The sequence below is a fragment of the Manacus candei genome, unplaced genomic scaffold (assembly GCF_025592945.1).
Source record: "Manacus candei isolate 608988 ecotype Guabito, Panama unplaced genomic scaffold, ASM2559294v1 h1tg000150l, whole genome shotgun sequence".
Lineage (NCBI taxonomy): Eukaryota > Metazoa > Chordata > Aves > Passeriformes > Pipridae > Manacus > Manacus candei.
In genome coordinates, this window is record NW_026138198.1 from 630,126 (window position 1) to 644,836 (window position 14,711).

Consider the following 14,711-nt stretch of genomic DNA (forward strand, 5'->3'; position numbering starts at 1 on the left):
TCATTCCCTCATGTCTGGGGTGTGTGGAATGCCCAAATGGTTTGGGGGGGCACCGAGGCCAGGTCAGGCCCAGGGATGTGCCATGGATCAGCCTGCTTAGGGACGACCAGATGGTTTCCACCCCAGGTTCCTTCAGGATCTGATGAGGATGGGAGGAGCTGGGTGAATGCAGTGCCCAAGCCGCCCACCGTTGGGTGCTGTGGGTGTCCTGGCATCCTGCAGACGGAGGAGGGAACACGGTGCTGATCCCAGACCAGGGTCCTGCACCTCCAGGAGGGAGTTTGCTCAGTTTTCAGATCCCTGAGGACCCTACTCCGTCCCTTCCCAGGGTCTGGAGGAAGCCAAGGTGCTCAAGAGGAGCCCAGGCAGTGGTTTCACTAAAGCAAACTGGGAGGGAAAGAGGCTGCTCGCCCTTCCCCAAGGCTGCACCCGGGAGTCAGGGTAAGGCAAGAGGGAGTAATCACAGCTTTGGGGGCTGCTCTGGGCCACCCCAAAAATGCCTTTTACCCCTCTGACAGCCCCATCCCTGGAAATGTTCAAGGCCAGGTTGGATGGGGCTTGGAGCAACCTGGTCTAGTGGAAGGTGTCACTGCCCGTGGCACAGGGTTGGACCAAGATGGTCTTGATGATCCTTCCCAACCAAAACCATTGTAGGATTCTACCCCATTTTTGGGGTCCCACCCCACCAGTGGGTGCTGCAGCTCTCCCCTCCATACCTGGCAGAGGGGGGATTTGTACCACAGCATCCGTGCCAGTGGGCAGGGAGTTATCAGTGCAGGCCCCTAACACCAAAACCTTGATCCACTCTCTCCTGTGCTCACATTTCCATGGCACCCTAAAAATCCCTGGATTTCTACCCCAAACACCCCATGGCAGTGGCAGGAGCCATCTCCACGCTGCTGGTCCCTGCCCTCTCCACTTCCAAACCCGAGCTGTTTATGAGCTCTGTGAGCCCAACAAAGCAAAAGCAGCTGTGGCTGCTCCCTCCTTTCATGGGATTGCTTTTTTTTTTTCCTTCCCCCCTCCTCTGAATTTTTATGGTCCAGATAAAAAGCCCTGGGAAATACAGGTTTAGAGCAGAGCCCTGACACCCATTACTGCAGGAGCATGAAATGCAGTGCCCTGTCTCTCATCCATCCCAGGAGATTACTTCCACTGATTTTTTTACTTTTTTTTTTTTAAAAAGAAAACACTAAAAATAAAGTGCCTGGAAGCTGGTGATGGGCAATGAGGGAGAAATCCCAGGTGTTTCTTGCTCACAGCTCGTGTTTGCACAGCACTGCCCTGTGCCAACATTTCTCTGCCCCAGGCTTTACCTGAACAGAGGCAAAGGGGTGAAGGATGTTGTGAGCATCCCAGGAAAGGACTGGGAAACTGTCACCCTCACTGAAACCCTGCTCAGCACCGTTGTCAGCTCCCATTGCTTTGGCAGCACTCACTGTACTCAAGATCAGTGTATTTTTTGCAGAGGGACCTGGGTCCTGTTGTGTTATCTCACACAATAATCACCAACCTGGCTCATCCCTGTATCCCATCCTGCTCCAAAATCCAAAGCAGGTGACAGAGATGCCTTCTTTGCCTCCAGCCATGCTTGTCTCCAGTGCAAGGCACCCATTTTGCACCTTTTTACACCCTCCTTTGTGCAAACTCAGCCCTCAGACCCCTTGTTCTGAAGGGATTAATTAATTTTGGTGCTTTGCAGAAGGGGGTGCCCCCAACTCAGCTGTCCCAGCTAATTGAGTCCCCCACAGCAGCTCCCCTGATTTAAGGAATCCTGGAAGGGTTTGGGTTGGAAAGGACCTTAAAACCATTTAATTCCACCCCCTGCCATGGACCAGGACACCTTCCACTAGACCAGGTTGCTCCAAGCCCCGCCCAACCTGGCCTGGAACACTTCCAGGGATCCAGGGGCAGCCACAGCATCTCTGGGCAATCTATGCCAGGGCCTCACCACCCTCCCAGCCAAGAATTCCTTTCCAAAATCCCATCTAACCCTGTCCTCTGGCAGTGGGAAGTCACTTACATCCCTCCTCCAATTGGATGTGGCAGCACATCCCACTCCCCTGATTTACAGACACCCTCGGCACACACTTGGAGTGGCTCGTTTTACATCACCATTGATTAGAGAGATGCTGCATTGCCCTGGAGCCTAATTAATAATGGGAACTCTGTGCTGACCCAGCACTTTGCATGTCAGAGCTGAGGATGCAGCCAGCAAACTGTCTACCAGCCCAGGATGGCTTTGCATTCCCATGGCTGGGGCATCCCAACACCCTGGCATGGGGCAGCAGTGCTGGCTGGAGCTGGGTGGTTTCTCCCTGGGAAAGGCTGGAGGTGGGCTGGGAGCATCCTGCAACCCAGACTGCAGCACCTCCTGGTGTGAAACAGCATGTCCTTTGGTCTGTAGGCTGGTTCTTGTTGGCTTAATTGGAGAGTCACTTGTTCCCACAGTGGGATCCAGTGGTTATCCAGCTCTCCTGGGCATCATTGCTGGGATGGATCCTCCTCCCCGGGATACAGGAGTCAATCCTGTGCACAGCCCCTCTCTGCAGCTCTGCCTTCCCCACTCCCCCATAATTGATCACCCCATCCATGATCAGTCTTGAAAAAGGGAAGGATTTGGCCTGTGAGAACAGGAATTGATGGCTCTAACCAGCACCACAGTGCTCTGGAGAGCCTGGGGGTCCCCAGGGCTACCCTGGCACCAGCTGCTCCAACTCATCACCCACAAACCAGAAAGCCCCCAGAAATAAAACTAAAAAGTCATAAAACTCAAATTCTGTGCTCTGTATGTAAGGAAAGAGCTGCAGCATTCCCTGGAACAGCCAGGACCCCTGTGCCTGGCATAGGCTGCACCCCTGGCTCTGCCAAAACAGCTCACCCTGGGGTGAAGGCTGATGCCACCTCCTCATCCACCCTCACCCATGGTGGGGTTTTTCCCCTCTTTCCAGCGTTTCCAGGAATCAATATGCCCCATGGCTGAGGCTTTCCTAGGAATACAGGAATATTTCTTCAGGAATATGGGATGCTGCTGCAGACACGCATCTGCCCAGCCAGCGCTCCTAGGAGGTGATCAGTCAAACAAAGCAGAGAAAACAATGCTCACAGAACGTTTTCCCAAATATAAATCCCTGTTTTTCAGAGATATTCATTCCAGTTTCCAAGGCAGAAAAGGCCTTTTCCATTTCTCCATCGCCGAGCTCAGCAAGCGGCCCTGCCTGTGGAGCCGGATGGGATTTATCACATTCCCCTGGCTGTGTTTATGGCAGGACTGGATCTTAAGCTGTTGCACGAGGAATACCAGGCCTGTATTAGGCTTCACACCCAGCCTAAGCTGATACCTCATCTCATCCCATCCCTCAGACGCTCCAATCACCTCCACAGGGATCGCTCCAAGCTCCTACCAGCTCCCAGGTTTGTGCTGCTCCTTCCTGGCCCTGATGCCATGGAGAGGGGCCTTCCTTCCCAGCCATCCCAGCATCAGCAGGAAAGGATAACACACCTGTGGGACCAGCAGCATCCCATCCTGGAGCTGCCCCTTCCCAGCAGTGTGGGAAGTTTCCCACAGAAGTGCCCGGGCCAGCCGGGTGGGGTGAGTGTGGAGAAGACCTTTAATTACACAGCACGGGGTGTTTTTCCAGTTGCAGAGCCCCAGCTGCATGTTCTCCACCCGTGCCAGGTGCCATTAGTCCTGCTTGATGACTAATTGGCAATTAATAATGTCTTTGAATCATGCAAATGGACTACAAACACCAGCAGATCGATTATTTTAGTGCCTTTGCATTAGCAAAGTGCTGTGGTGCTTGGGGGCTTGGGTTATGCAGTTTTCTATGCTATGAGCTGGAAAAGCAAGTGTTTAGGGATACAAGAGGATCATTCCCACAGCAGCCAGCAATGAGCTGCCAGCCCAGGGAATGGCTGGCACTGGAATTTCCATGGCTGACCCATGGAATGGCAGCCACAGCTTCGAGGCAGGGCTGAGCCCGCCGGTGCCCAGCTGATGAAAGGCCACTGGGACGTGTCTGTCTGCCCATGCTGGAGGCTGTGATGTGCCAGGCTGGCCTGAGTGCTGCTGCTCCTGCTCCAGGTGCCTTGGGAGACTAGGGAAGGACGTTAAAAACAGCCTCAAATAGCAGCAGGAGCAGCAGCCACGGCAGCACCCAGCCAGCTTAGCTTTGCTTATGCTAATGGGGGAGAAGAGACTGCAAACAGCTCCAGGTGAGAAGATTGGGCCCTGAGGAGGGAGCTGGGATTTTCCACAGGCAGGCAGCCAGCCCCATCCCTTTTATCTGCTCTCAGGAGTGTCTGGTTCCTGGGGGATGGATGCCTGGCTGCCCCTCACCCCGAGGCTCCCACTGCTGTGTGGGGAGCAGCATCCTTGTGCCAGTGGATCCATGGCCCCCACGTTGGGATTACTGGGGGGGAGTGGCAACCTCTGAGCATCTCATTCCTGCAACCATCTGCAGGAGACTGGGGAGAAGCTGGACAAGCAGCACAGGGTCAACCCATAGCCCTCCAAAGGCTTCAGAAATTCTGCACGGGGGTGGTTTGGGAAGGGCAGGAAACACAGCATCATTTATTTCGTTTTCTATTTCCAGGCAGCACTGTTTGGAGCAATCCTTTCCCCTCCACAGCCCCATCCCAGCAGGACCAGCTCCCTTGGGCTTCTAAGTAAAAGCCACGGTGGTGGCAACCCCTCCTCAGCGATGCTCAGCCCTTTAAATCCATCAGGATACAAAGCTGAGGTGCTTTTGCATAGCACTTAGAGGCTGGTTATACTCCAAGCTGTGTTCCCACACTGCCATTCCTTTTAATTTTGGAGGAGCAGGGAGTTCATACCAGCCCTGACAACACTGCTGGCCACCCAGCAAGTCTTGCTCTGGGTTTAAAGAGGCATCTTTGGGAAGGATAAGCAAGATAAAGGAATTAAACACCCCAAAATAAAAGAAGAGGCACTCAGAGTGCAGTGGGAACACCTGCACTTCTGCCTCCCTGACTCCAGGGCTGGTTTTGCAATCAGATCTCCCAGAGTATGAACTTACACAAAGAACATGGAAAACCAGCAAAGGTCCCATTTTTCCACAGCCTGGACAACTCCCAGCAATAGGTTTGCAGACCTGGAGACCAGGAAAATATAAGTCACTCGTGCAATGGGCCGTGTGATGCTGTCAAGTGCTCAGGGAGATCTTTCACGGAGGGGAAAGTCATTTGGGAATGAAGTAAAAGGTATTTTTTTTCTTTTCCTGCCTCTTCCCAAATGTTTTGCCTTACACTGAACAGACCCTGCTCAGGGAACACCTCAATAAACACTTTCCTTCCCAGGCTACCCAGGAACTTCTTTAAAAAAAATAATCTGTGTTCCTTTGATGAATCATTTGCATTCGAGGTAATTAAACTTTAATCAGCAAAGCCAAAGAAAATGAGATTTTTTTTTTTCCAGCAGAGATGAGATAGAGATGGACCTGATTCCTATCAGATCTAACGTGCCCCATTAACACTGCCCAGCTCCTGCAGGTCTCTCCATCCCTCTTGTGGGAAACAAGACGAGGAAGAACAAAGGGAGCAGGGAAACAGCAGGGTAATTCATGCATTTTCCAAGTGAAATGGCACTGCTCAGTTCATGGGGATAAAAATGACCTCCTTGTTCCTGTCTGCTTTCTTTATGCCTCACTTGCCAACCCTCAGTGCTGGAAAAATCCTCCCCACCCAGGTGGGGGAGCCGAGGGCAGCAACCTGCTCATTACTGGAGCTGGATGAGCCAGTGAGGCAGTGGGAATGCGGGCAGGAGGCTGCTCCCTTTCCCTTTTTGCCCCATCTCCCTCTCCGTGCCCATTCTTGTCCCTATCCTTGTTTCCATCCTTATTCCCTTCCTCTTCCCTATCCCTGTTTCCATCCCCATTCCCACCCCTATCCTTGTTCATGTCCTCATTCACATTTCCATCCCTACTCCACCTGCATTCCTATCCCCATCTTTATCCTCATTCCCATCCTCATTCCCATCATCATCTCTATCCTTGTTCCTCTTCCCATTCCCATTTCCCTCCCTGATTCATCCCCATTCCCATCCCCATTCCTATCCCTATCCTTATCTTTGTTCCCATTCCCATTCTCTTCCCCATCCCCATCTCCTTATCCATGACCATCCCCATCCCTGTCCTTGTTTCCATCCCCATTCCCATCCCCATCCCTATCCTTGTTCCCATCCTGGTTCTCATCCCCATCCTTGATCCCATTCCATTCTCCATATTGATTGCCATCTCTATCCTTGCTTCTGTCCCTATTCCCATCCCCATCCCTATCCTCACCCCATCCAACTCCCTATCCTTGTTCCCATCCCCATTCCCATCCCCATCCTTGTTCTCATTCCCATTCCCTTCCCTATGGTCATCCCCATCCCTATCCTTGTGTCCCTATTCCCATCCCTATATTCACCCCATCCCCATCCCTATCCCTCTTCCTGTTACTATCACCATCCTCATCCCTACCCCTTCCCATTTCCATTCCTATCCCCATCCCAATCCCAGTGGGGGACAGACCCTCTCCTTCAGCAGCAGCTGGAGAGATTTTAGATAAATCCCAGGTTTTTAGCTAAATCCCAGAGTTTTTTTGGGTTTTCATGGGTGACAGTCCTGCTCAGCCACTTCCTAAGGGATAAAATCTCCAGAAAGCAGGGAAGAGTGATCCTGATCTAGTGGATGACATTCCTGCCCATGACGGGCTTGGAATGAGATGATCTTTAATTTCTCTTCCCACTCAAACCATTCTGGGATTCTGTGAGTCCACGAAGAGCACGGAAACGGAGTGAAACCAGCCCTGGGGACAAGATGTTTGCAAACCACCGAGCATTCCTTCTCTTCCCTGCAATCCTGAACACGCTTCCCTGTCTGCTAATAACTCTCTGGGATGTCAAAATAACAGCCTGCGCCCTTCCTGTGTCTCGGCGCACACCAGTCCCTCTGCCAGCAAATAATGGCCAGAAAAATAACTCAAAACCTGACATTTTTGAGGTTCTCTGAAGGGCCAAAAGTGGGTCTTTGGTGGGAAAAGGTTGGAAGAAACCCCGGGATATTCTGCTGGGAGTGGGATGTGTCCCCAGTGCCACCCACTGAATGGAGAGGGGACCGAGAACTGATGTCCCAGAGTGTCCCTGTGGGAAGGGTGATGCTTTTGGGAGGGGGTGGTGTGGATACTTATGGGATGGAGGTCCCCAAAGTCAGCTTTGCAGGCAAGAGTGGGGAGAGGGCTCCCTGCAAAGGGAGGGAAGGAGAGGAGGAGGAAATGAAAACTAATTAACTAATAAATATGCTGTGTTGGCTCAGGGCAGCAGGAGAGCAATCCAGAGGGCTGACTCACTCTGAGTCAGGCTGTGAGGAGTGGGATGAAATCTGGCACATCTCCTGCCTCAGCCACACTGCTGGGACACAGGGACTGATCCCAGACCTGCCAGGGCCGAGGATCCCACAGGGACCTTCTTCACGTGGGCACTGTTTTCTTTGCAGGAGAGAAATCGCTTTCCAGAGGGAAGCAAAGCCAGATTTGCCGGCTGGAGGGAGCAGCTTGAATGGACTCAGGCTTTGGAACACATTTCCCTGTATCCCTGTTTTCACCTTAAAATCAGGCAAATGCAGGGCAGGTGGGAAATCCTCCTTCACGCAGCCAAACCCACCGTGGCTGTGGGAGGAGCTGATGTTATCACTGTAGCTGGGATCCCAGAGACCAACTCCAAAGCCAGCAAACTCATCCAGAGCCAAAGGGATCACAGAATCACAGAATTCCAGAATGGTTTGGGTTGGAATAGACTTTAAAGTCCATCTCATTCCAACCCCCTGCCATGGGCAGGGACACCTTCCACTAGACCAGGTTGCTCCAAGCCCCGTCCAACCTGGCCTCAGACACTTCCAAGGATCCAGGGGCAGCCACAACTTCTCTGGGCAACCTGTGCCAGGGCCTCACCACCCTCACAGCCAGGAATTCCTTCCCAATATCCCATCTAACCCTGCCCTCTGGCAGTGGGAATCCATTCCCCCTCATCCTGTCCCTCCAGGCCTTTGTCCCAAGTCCCTCTCCAGCTCTCTTGGAGCCACTTTAGGCCCTGGAAGGGGCTCTCAGGTCTCCCTGGAGCCTTCTCTTCTCCAGGCTGAACACCCCCAGCTCTCTCAACCTGGCTCCAAAGCAGAAGTACTCCAGCCCTCGGAGCACCTTTGTGGCCTTGTCTGGACTTGTTCCAGCAGTTCCACGTCCTTCTGATGTTGGGAGCCCCAGAGCTGGAGGCAGCTCTGCAGGGGGGTCTCACCAGAGCAGAGCAGAAGGTGAGAATCCCCCCCTTCACCTGCTGCTCACGCTGGGGGATGACCCCAGGACACATGGCCGGCTCACACTGAGCTTCTCACCAACCAACACCCCCAAGTCCTTCTCCTCGGCGCTGTTCTCAATCCCTTCCCTGCCCAGCCTGTACTGGAGGCTCCGGAGGGATGGATTGAGCCATGCCCTCCTTCCCGAGCCGGAGCGGTGCCGGTGCCTCGGGCCGCGCTGCCCGGCGTGTCGGCGCACGCCGGCGGGGAGGTGCTGCCTTCCCTCTGCTTCTCCTCGTTCCTGCCCGATGACTGGGCGCGATTGCTTCACCCCACGGGCTCCGGCTCCCCCTTGGCACCCACTCCCTGCTCCCTGGGTGCTGCTGCCCCGGGGCACGGGCACGGCGGGGGATGCGCAGTGTGGGTGCGTGGCGAGGAGTGGGGCACAGGGTTAGATGTGGTCAAGAGCATCGCCCGGGGCTGGGCGGCGTCACCGCCCCGCACCCCCACCTCCAGCAGCCTGTGCCTGAGTTTTTGGAGGAGATTCTGCTCCTCCAGAGGGGACAAAGCTCCCGTCTTCCCTCTCTGACCACGCTCAGCTGACGCTGTGCTTTCTGAGTTCGGTGAGAGGAGTCCTACTCCCTGCACAGGCACGAAGGAAAAGGCAGAGTAAAAAACTTCTGCAGTCGAGTTGGTTTTTTCCCACTCCCCGGAGGCTTTTGCGCAGGCTTACTTGCCTTTTTTTTTTTTTCCTTTTTATTCTGTTTGTTCTCTCTCTCTTTTTTTTCTCTCTCAAAATATTTTCAACCGATGCGTTCCTGAAGACTTTCGCCTCCTGACAAAAACCTGGGCTCCCAGCCAGCACATATTTCTGATAATTCATCCATTATTAAATGAAATCAAAGATAGAAGTGAAGAAGAAGAAAAAAAAACAACGCGGGAGTGTTTGCATCCAAGAGAGAGGCTGTTTACAGCTGGGATGGGAGTTTCTTTGATGGCAAAAAGATGTCCCCATGGGAAACCCACCCAAGATTCTTGTCCTGCTCATCAAACTGCAATCATCTCTGTGTGGCCATGCGAAAAACAAGGCATTCTACAGTGTTTTCCTGCCTGGATAAAGGCCATTCCCTCCTTGCTGTGTGCTGGAGTGACAGGAGCCCTGACTTGGGTGGGTGCTGCTGGATATTCCCCCCTCCCTGCCAGCGGGTTCCCTGGGGAGAGCCTTCAACCCATGGCCAGAGACAGCCCGACTGGATCAGCCAGTCCTCTCCAAACCGGAGCAAGAGGAAAATCTGATGGAGAGGGAGGGGCACAGCAATTACAGTCTTTTGCTTTAATAACCCTCGCTGCTTCCCCGAGTCCGTATTTACATCCTCGGCACCCAAGTACTAATTAAACTCTCTCTGCTCAGGTCTGAACAACAGCAGACCCTCCTGTTATTAAAAGCAGGGGCAAAGCTGAAAATAAACCTGATTTTTACGGCTTTGGAGCCTCAAAACCCCCTCTATTAGTAGTTGGCTGATCAAGGTGGGCAACAGGTTTTGAGGCCATGCATCCATGCTGTGTTAGGGCATCAATACACTGCATCTACCTCCATGGGATGGTGGGGATGGAAAACTGCATGGCAAACTGCTCCAAGCCACTGCTCCCCTCTCAAGCCGTTTTTGGACCATTTCCGTCACCCATAAGGGAGAAAGTGGGTCTTGGGGTCTGCAGGCACAGGAGAGCAGGCTGAGCTGTGGTTGTACTGGAGCCGCTCAGCAGCAGCTCGTGCCGTGCTGGAGCAGCTCAGGCCCTCTTGGGTTAAAGGAGCCATCAGAAAAAAATGTGAGAAAATTAATTATTCACTAGGACTACTAATTAAGCTGATTTGCTCTGCGAGGGCATGGAAGGAAACGAGCTGGAGAAGCTCTTAATTGTTTAAAAAGAGCCGTCCTGCAGACGCTCCTCCCAAGCTGCTCTGCCCGCCGAGAGTGCCTGGTCCTGTGTTTCACTGGGTCCAGAGGAGTTCCATAGAATCCCAGGATGGTTTGGGTTGGAAGGGACTTCAAAGCTCATCTCATTCCAACCCCCTACCATGGGCAGGGACACCTTCCACTAGCCCAGGTTGCTCCAAGCCCCGTCCAACCTGGCCTGGAACACTTCCAGGGATCCAGGGGCAGCCACAGCTTCTCTGGGCAACCTGTGCCAGGGCCTCATCACCCTCCCAGCTGGGAATTTCTTCCCAATATCCCATCTAACCCTGCCCTCTGGCAGTGGGAAGCCATTCCCCCTCATCCTGTCCCTCCATCCCTTGTCCCAAGTCCCTCTCCAGCTCTCTTGGAGAAGCCCCTTTAAGCCCTGGAAGGGGTTCTCAGCTCTCCCTGGAGCCTTCTCTTCTCCAGGTGAACCCCTCCAGCTCTCTCAGCCTGTCTCCATGGAAGAGGTGCTCCAGCCCTTGAAGAGGCTTCATGGTCTCCTCTGGAATCACTCCAGCAGTTTGCCAGTGTCAGTGCCAACCTCCACCTTGCAGATGATTTTAAATCAGGAAAGATCAGCGACGAGACACAAAGTGCTCCTGAACCCCCATCCCCAGCCTGTGTGACCTGGTGCACCCAGCACCACACTGCTGCTCCTCAGGGAGGCTCCACGAGGAACCTGGGCGAAACCAGTCCAGAAAAAAATAGCACCCCCATCATGCAGACTATTTTTAGATGTCCCAAGAGCTCAAGGAAGTCCTGATCCTGTCCCAGGTCCGGCACGATGCGGCACTGGAGCAGCCACGAGCAGGGAGTGGGTCAGGTCTGCACCGTGGGCATCTCTCGTTGCCCCTGGACCACCACGGGGTGCCTCATCCTTTTCTCTGCCCCAGCACTGCATCCAGGGGAGCCTCCTACCTGGGGAAACAGGGTCCCCATGGGGCAGCTGGGAGGATCCTCCATTGCAACCAGGCTTTCAAGGAGGGGTAGGAACCACTATGGGATGGCCAGCAAGGCACCCGGTCTGCCAACAGCCGGCAGGAAGCCTGAGCATCAGCTCTCCACATCACCATGGTTTGGGCAATCCAGAGGGGATCCCAGACAAAAACACCCAAGGAACAGCTGCCATGCATGCCTGTATAAACCCAAAGGCTACAGGCAGCTTGGTAGTGCAGCAATCCCAGCCCATTCCTCAGGTTATGGCAGCAGGAGCTGTTGGAAACAACCACCACCTGGACCTGCCATCGCTCCCCCTGACCCTAAGGCAGAGCAATCACCCAGTGCCCAAAGCACCCTCGGGTGGGTGGGTGTGGAAGGTGGAGCCCTCCATGCCCTGTGCCAAGGGAATTGGATTCCTCCCAGCTGCTGGGGTGCAGCAGCGGGAGCAGAGGTGCCCCCAGGACCTCCACCCAGCCTCCCACAGCAAGGAGTGGTCCCATTCCCTGCCCACACCCAGCCTTGCCCTCCCACTCCCACCACCATTTCGTTCTGGTCCCCCTTTGCTGGGACTTTCCCTGCCTGTCCTGTAGGGGTTGGTGGGGAAAACGCTCCCGATTCCCCGTGGCTGAGAACAAAAGGAGTTGTTTTGAACCAAAAGGATTCACCTCCGAGGCACTTTGAGGAGAACAGGGCGATGTTGCCCCAGCCTCACTTCTCCCACAGAAATCAGGGAGGCACAAACATGGTGGGATTGTGGACAGGGAGCACATTCCTCCACCCCAACCCTTCACCAGGATGGGAAAAATCTGGGGCTTTGGTGCCGGCACTGACAGAGATCACAAACAAAACCCCGGAAAAAAGGAGCAGATCCAACCACACGGCCTTGCACCAGGAGCTTGGGGTTTTCCCAAGACCACATCATCCTCCACAAGAATTCCCAGGCATCTTCACCATTCCTGGCACAGCTCTCGTGCCAAAATGCCGTGATAAAGGAAAGCACGGCCACGAGGAGCACGGCTGCCAACTCTTGGCCAACTGTGTCCTCACCAGGAGAAGGCAAAGCTTTCTGACACCATGATTTCCCTGGGATCCTCTGCTGAGCTCTTCCAGCAGCTGGGAAGCATTTAGAGCTGTTCACAAGCCACAGGTAACACTTGGACAGGCACTTCTAAGTCAACACATCTGGGATGAGAGCCAGGTAAGATGGCCCCACCAGCACCAGATCACCCTCTGCCCCACCTTCCCTTTCCCTTCCACGGCCCAACGCCATTAAAACAGGCCCTTGTTTTCCTACCTGGTGTTGGGAACATTTATGAGTCAGGTTCCTCCAGCAGCTCCATGGCAAGCTCGGGGATAGCTCAGCAGAGCTGGAAGATAAAGCCACCAAAGGAAAGCTCAGTGTCCCTGCAGAGGTGGGATGCTTCAAGGCAGGTTCCTCCAGCCCCTCCCATGGGAGCCAGTGGGACCGTGGGGCTCTCCACGTCCTCCTGGGCTGGTGAGGCACCAGGATCCCTGGGAACTGTGCTCTGCTTGGAAGGACCTGCCCTTTTTGACTGGTGTCCAACCCCAAAGCGCATGTTCTTACCTGCTCAGTGGAAGACGGGGGAAGGCTGGACCACCTTTCCGAGAAACACATGGGTCTCAGCAGGGTTTGGATCTCGCTCTGCTCCTCCTGCTCTCCGCCCAAACGTTGTTCAGAAGAAAAGAGGCTGCAAAGTTGTGGAGAAAAGGTGGAGAAAAGAGGTCGGTGGTGCGAACGCTCCCCGCAGCCGGTGTCTCCACAGCTCTGCCGGTTGGTTAACAGAGGAGCTGTGATCAACAGGGATATTGATGTCAAGCTGGGACTTGTCTCCTCAGCGAGGGAAGGGAACAGCAGAGATTACTAAGCGATGCAGGAATGTGGTTTGCTTAATATGAGCCATCAACACAGAAGAGTAAAATAATGACAGATGTGCAATCACATTTCCTGAGTCTAAAACCATGAGATAGAGAATTTAAACACCACTTTTCCCAAGATCAAGAAGAGGAGCCGTTGGGCTAAGGACTCATTTGGTTACTAATTTCCTCGGCATTAAATCAGCTGTTTCCCAAATCTCTTGACGTGCTGTGCCAGCTCCGAGGACAGGGCTGGTCCCTGGCTCCCTTTGATGTGAGGGTAAGCAGAGGGAGAAGATGCTTTGGAAACATGGATACACCAACTGACCGAGCTGGCCTGGAGATCTGAGGTTCCTCAGCGTTGCTTAATTGGTTTATTCTAATGAAAGATGGCGAGACGAGTTTCACATGGATCTTTATCGGGGGAGCGGCGAGTGGTGGGAGACACAAATCCGGGTCTGGGCTAAGCCAACCTTCCAAGGGCAGGCTGGGGGAAAACGGAGCCCTTCCCCCAGGAAAAGTGGGAAAGCCATTGTGGGAAAGCCAGAGCCTCCTGCGAGGCTGGTCTGTGGCTGAGGGACACCAAACCCAAAGCCCACCAAGGCTGGGGGATGAAATGGCTTCTTGGCTTCCAGCTGTGGCGTTTTCCCAAAGGTCACGGGGGCAGGAGCTGGGAGGGAGCAGTTCCCTGCCCTCACCTCTGCAGATGGTGGGGAAGGGCTGGGAGGGAACGGTGTCATTTGCTTGTCAGGTGTTTTTTATTTGTCTCTTAAGATCAAAAGTGGGAAAAACACCAAGTAGGGAAGGTGCTGCTGGCACAGGAGCCAGATGTACAGGGACACTGGTCTGCCTCTTCTGGATTTGGGAAGCATGCTTCCTCTCCTGTAAGGACAGGCTGGGAGAGCTGGGGGTGTTCACCCAGAGAAGAGAAGGCTCCAGGAAGACCTTAGAGACCCTTCCAGTGCTTAAAGGTGCTCCAAGAGAGCTGGAGAGGAACTTGGGGTAAGGGTCTGGAGTGACAGGACAAGAGGGAATGGCTTCCCACTGCCAGAGGGCAGGGCTAGATGGGATATTGGGAAGGAATTCCTGGCTGGGAGGGTGGGGGGGGGGCTGGCACAGGTTGCCCAGAGAAGTTGTGGCTGCCCCTGGATCCTTGGAAGTGTCTGAGGCCAGGTTGGACAGGGCTTGGAGCAATCTGGTCTAGTGGAAGGTGTCCCTGCCCATGGCAGGGAGTTGGAACTGGATGGTCTTTAAGATCCCTTCCAACCCAAATCATTCCATGATTCTCTGTTTTTTGTCACTGGCCAAGTTATCAACCCTTCCTCTGCTCCTCCTCCCTGTCTTTGCAGGACCTGTGGTCCCATGTCGCTTCACTCCTGTGCATCCATGGAATTTCTTGGATGGCTTCAGACAGTTGCAGCAACAGCCTTATAGTGGAAGAAGGGCAGAGACAGCAAGGCCCTGTGACCCTGGAGAATAAAGGAAAATTATTCATTTATTTAGCATTTCCCTTCATGTCCCTGTGCTGGACCTTGCTGGTGCTGGTGGAGCTGTGCTGTCTGTACATCTGATGTCCTGAAAGACCATCAGCTCACAGCTCCCTGGTGTGAGCCAGGAAATGTTCCCGTATTTCCAGGTAATTGGACAA

At 53.9% G+C, this 14,711-nt stretch overlaps 1 protein-coding gene across 1 annotated transcript in view; it reads right to left on the minus strand.

The window, feature by feature from the left end:
• The window catches only part of FRMD6 (FERM domain containing 6), a 41,893-nt gene extending 28,848 nt beyond the window's left edge, over nt 1–13,045 (minus strand). The window contains exons 1-2 of the mRNA XM_051772166.1: nt 12,774–13,045; nt 12,483–12,555 (exon numbers count right to left, since the gene is read on the minus strand). The gene's annotated coding sequence lies outside the window, so the exon portion shown is untranslated. The remainder of the gene's footprint in view (nt 1–12,482; nt 12,556–12,773) is intronic.
• Between the last annotated feature and the right edge of the window lie 1,666 nt (nt 13,046–14,711).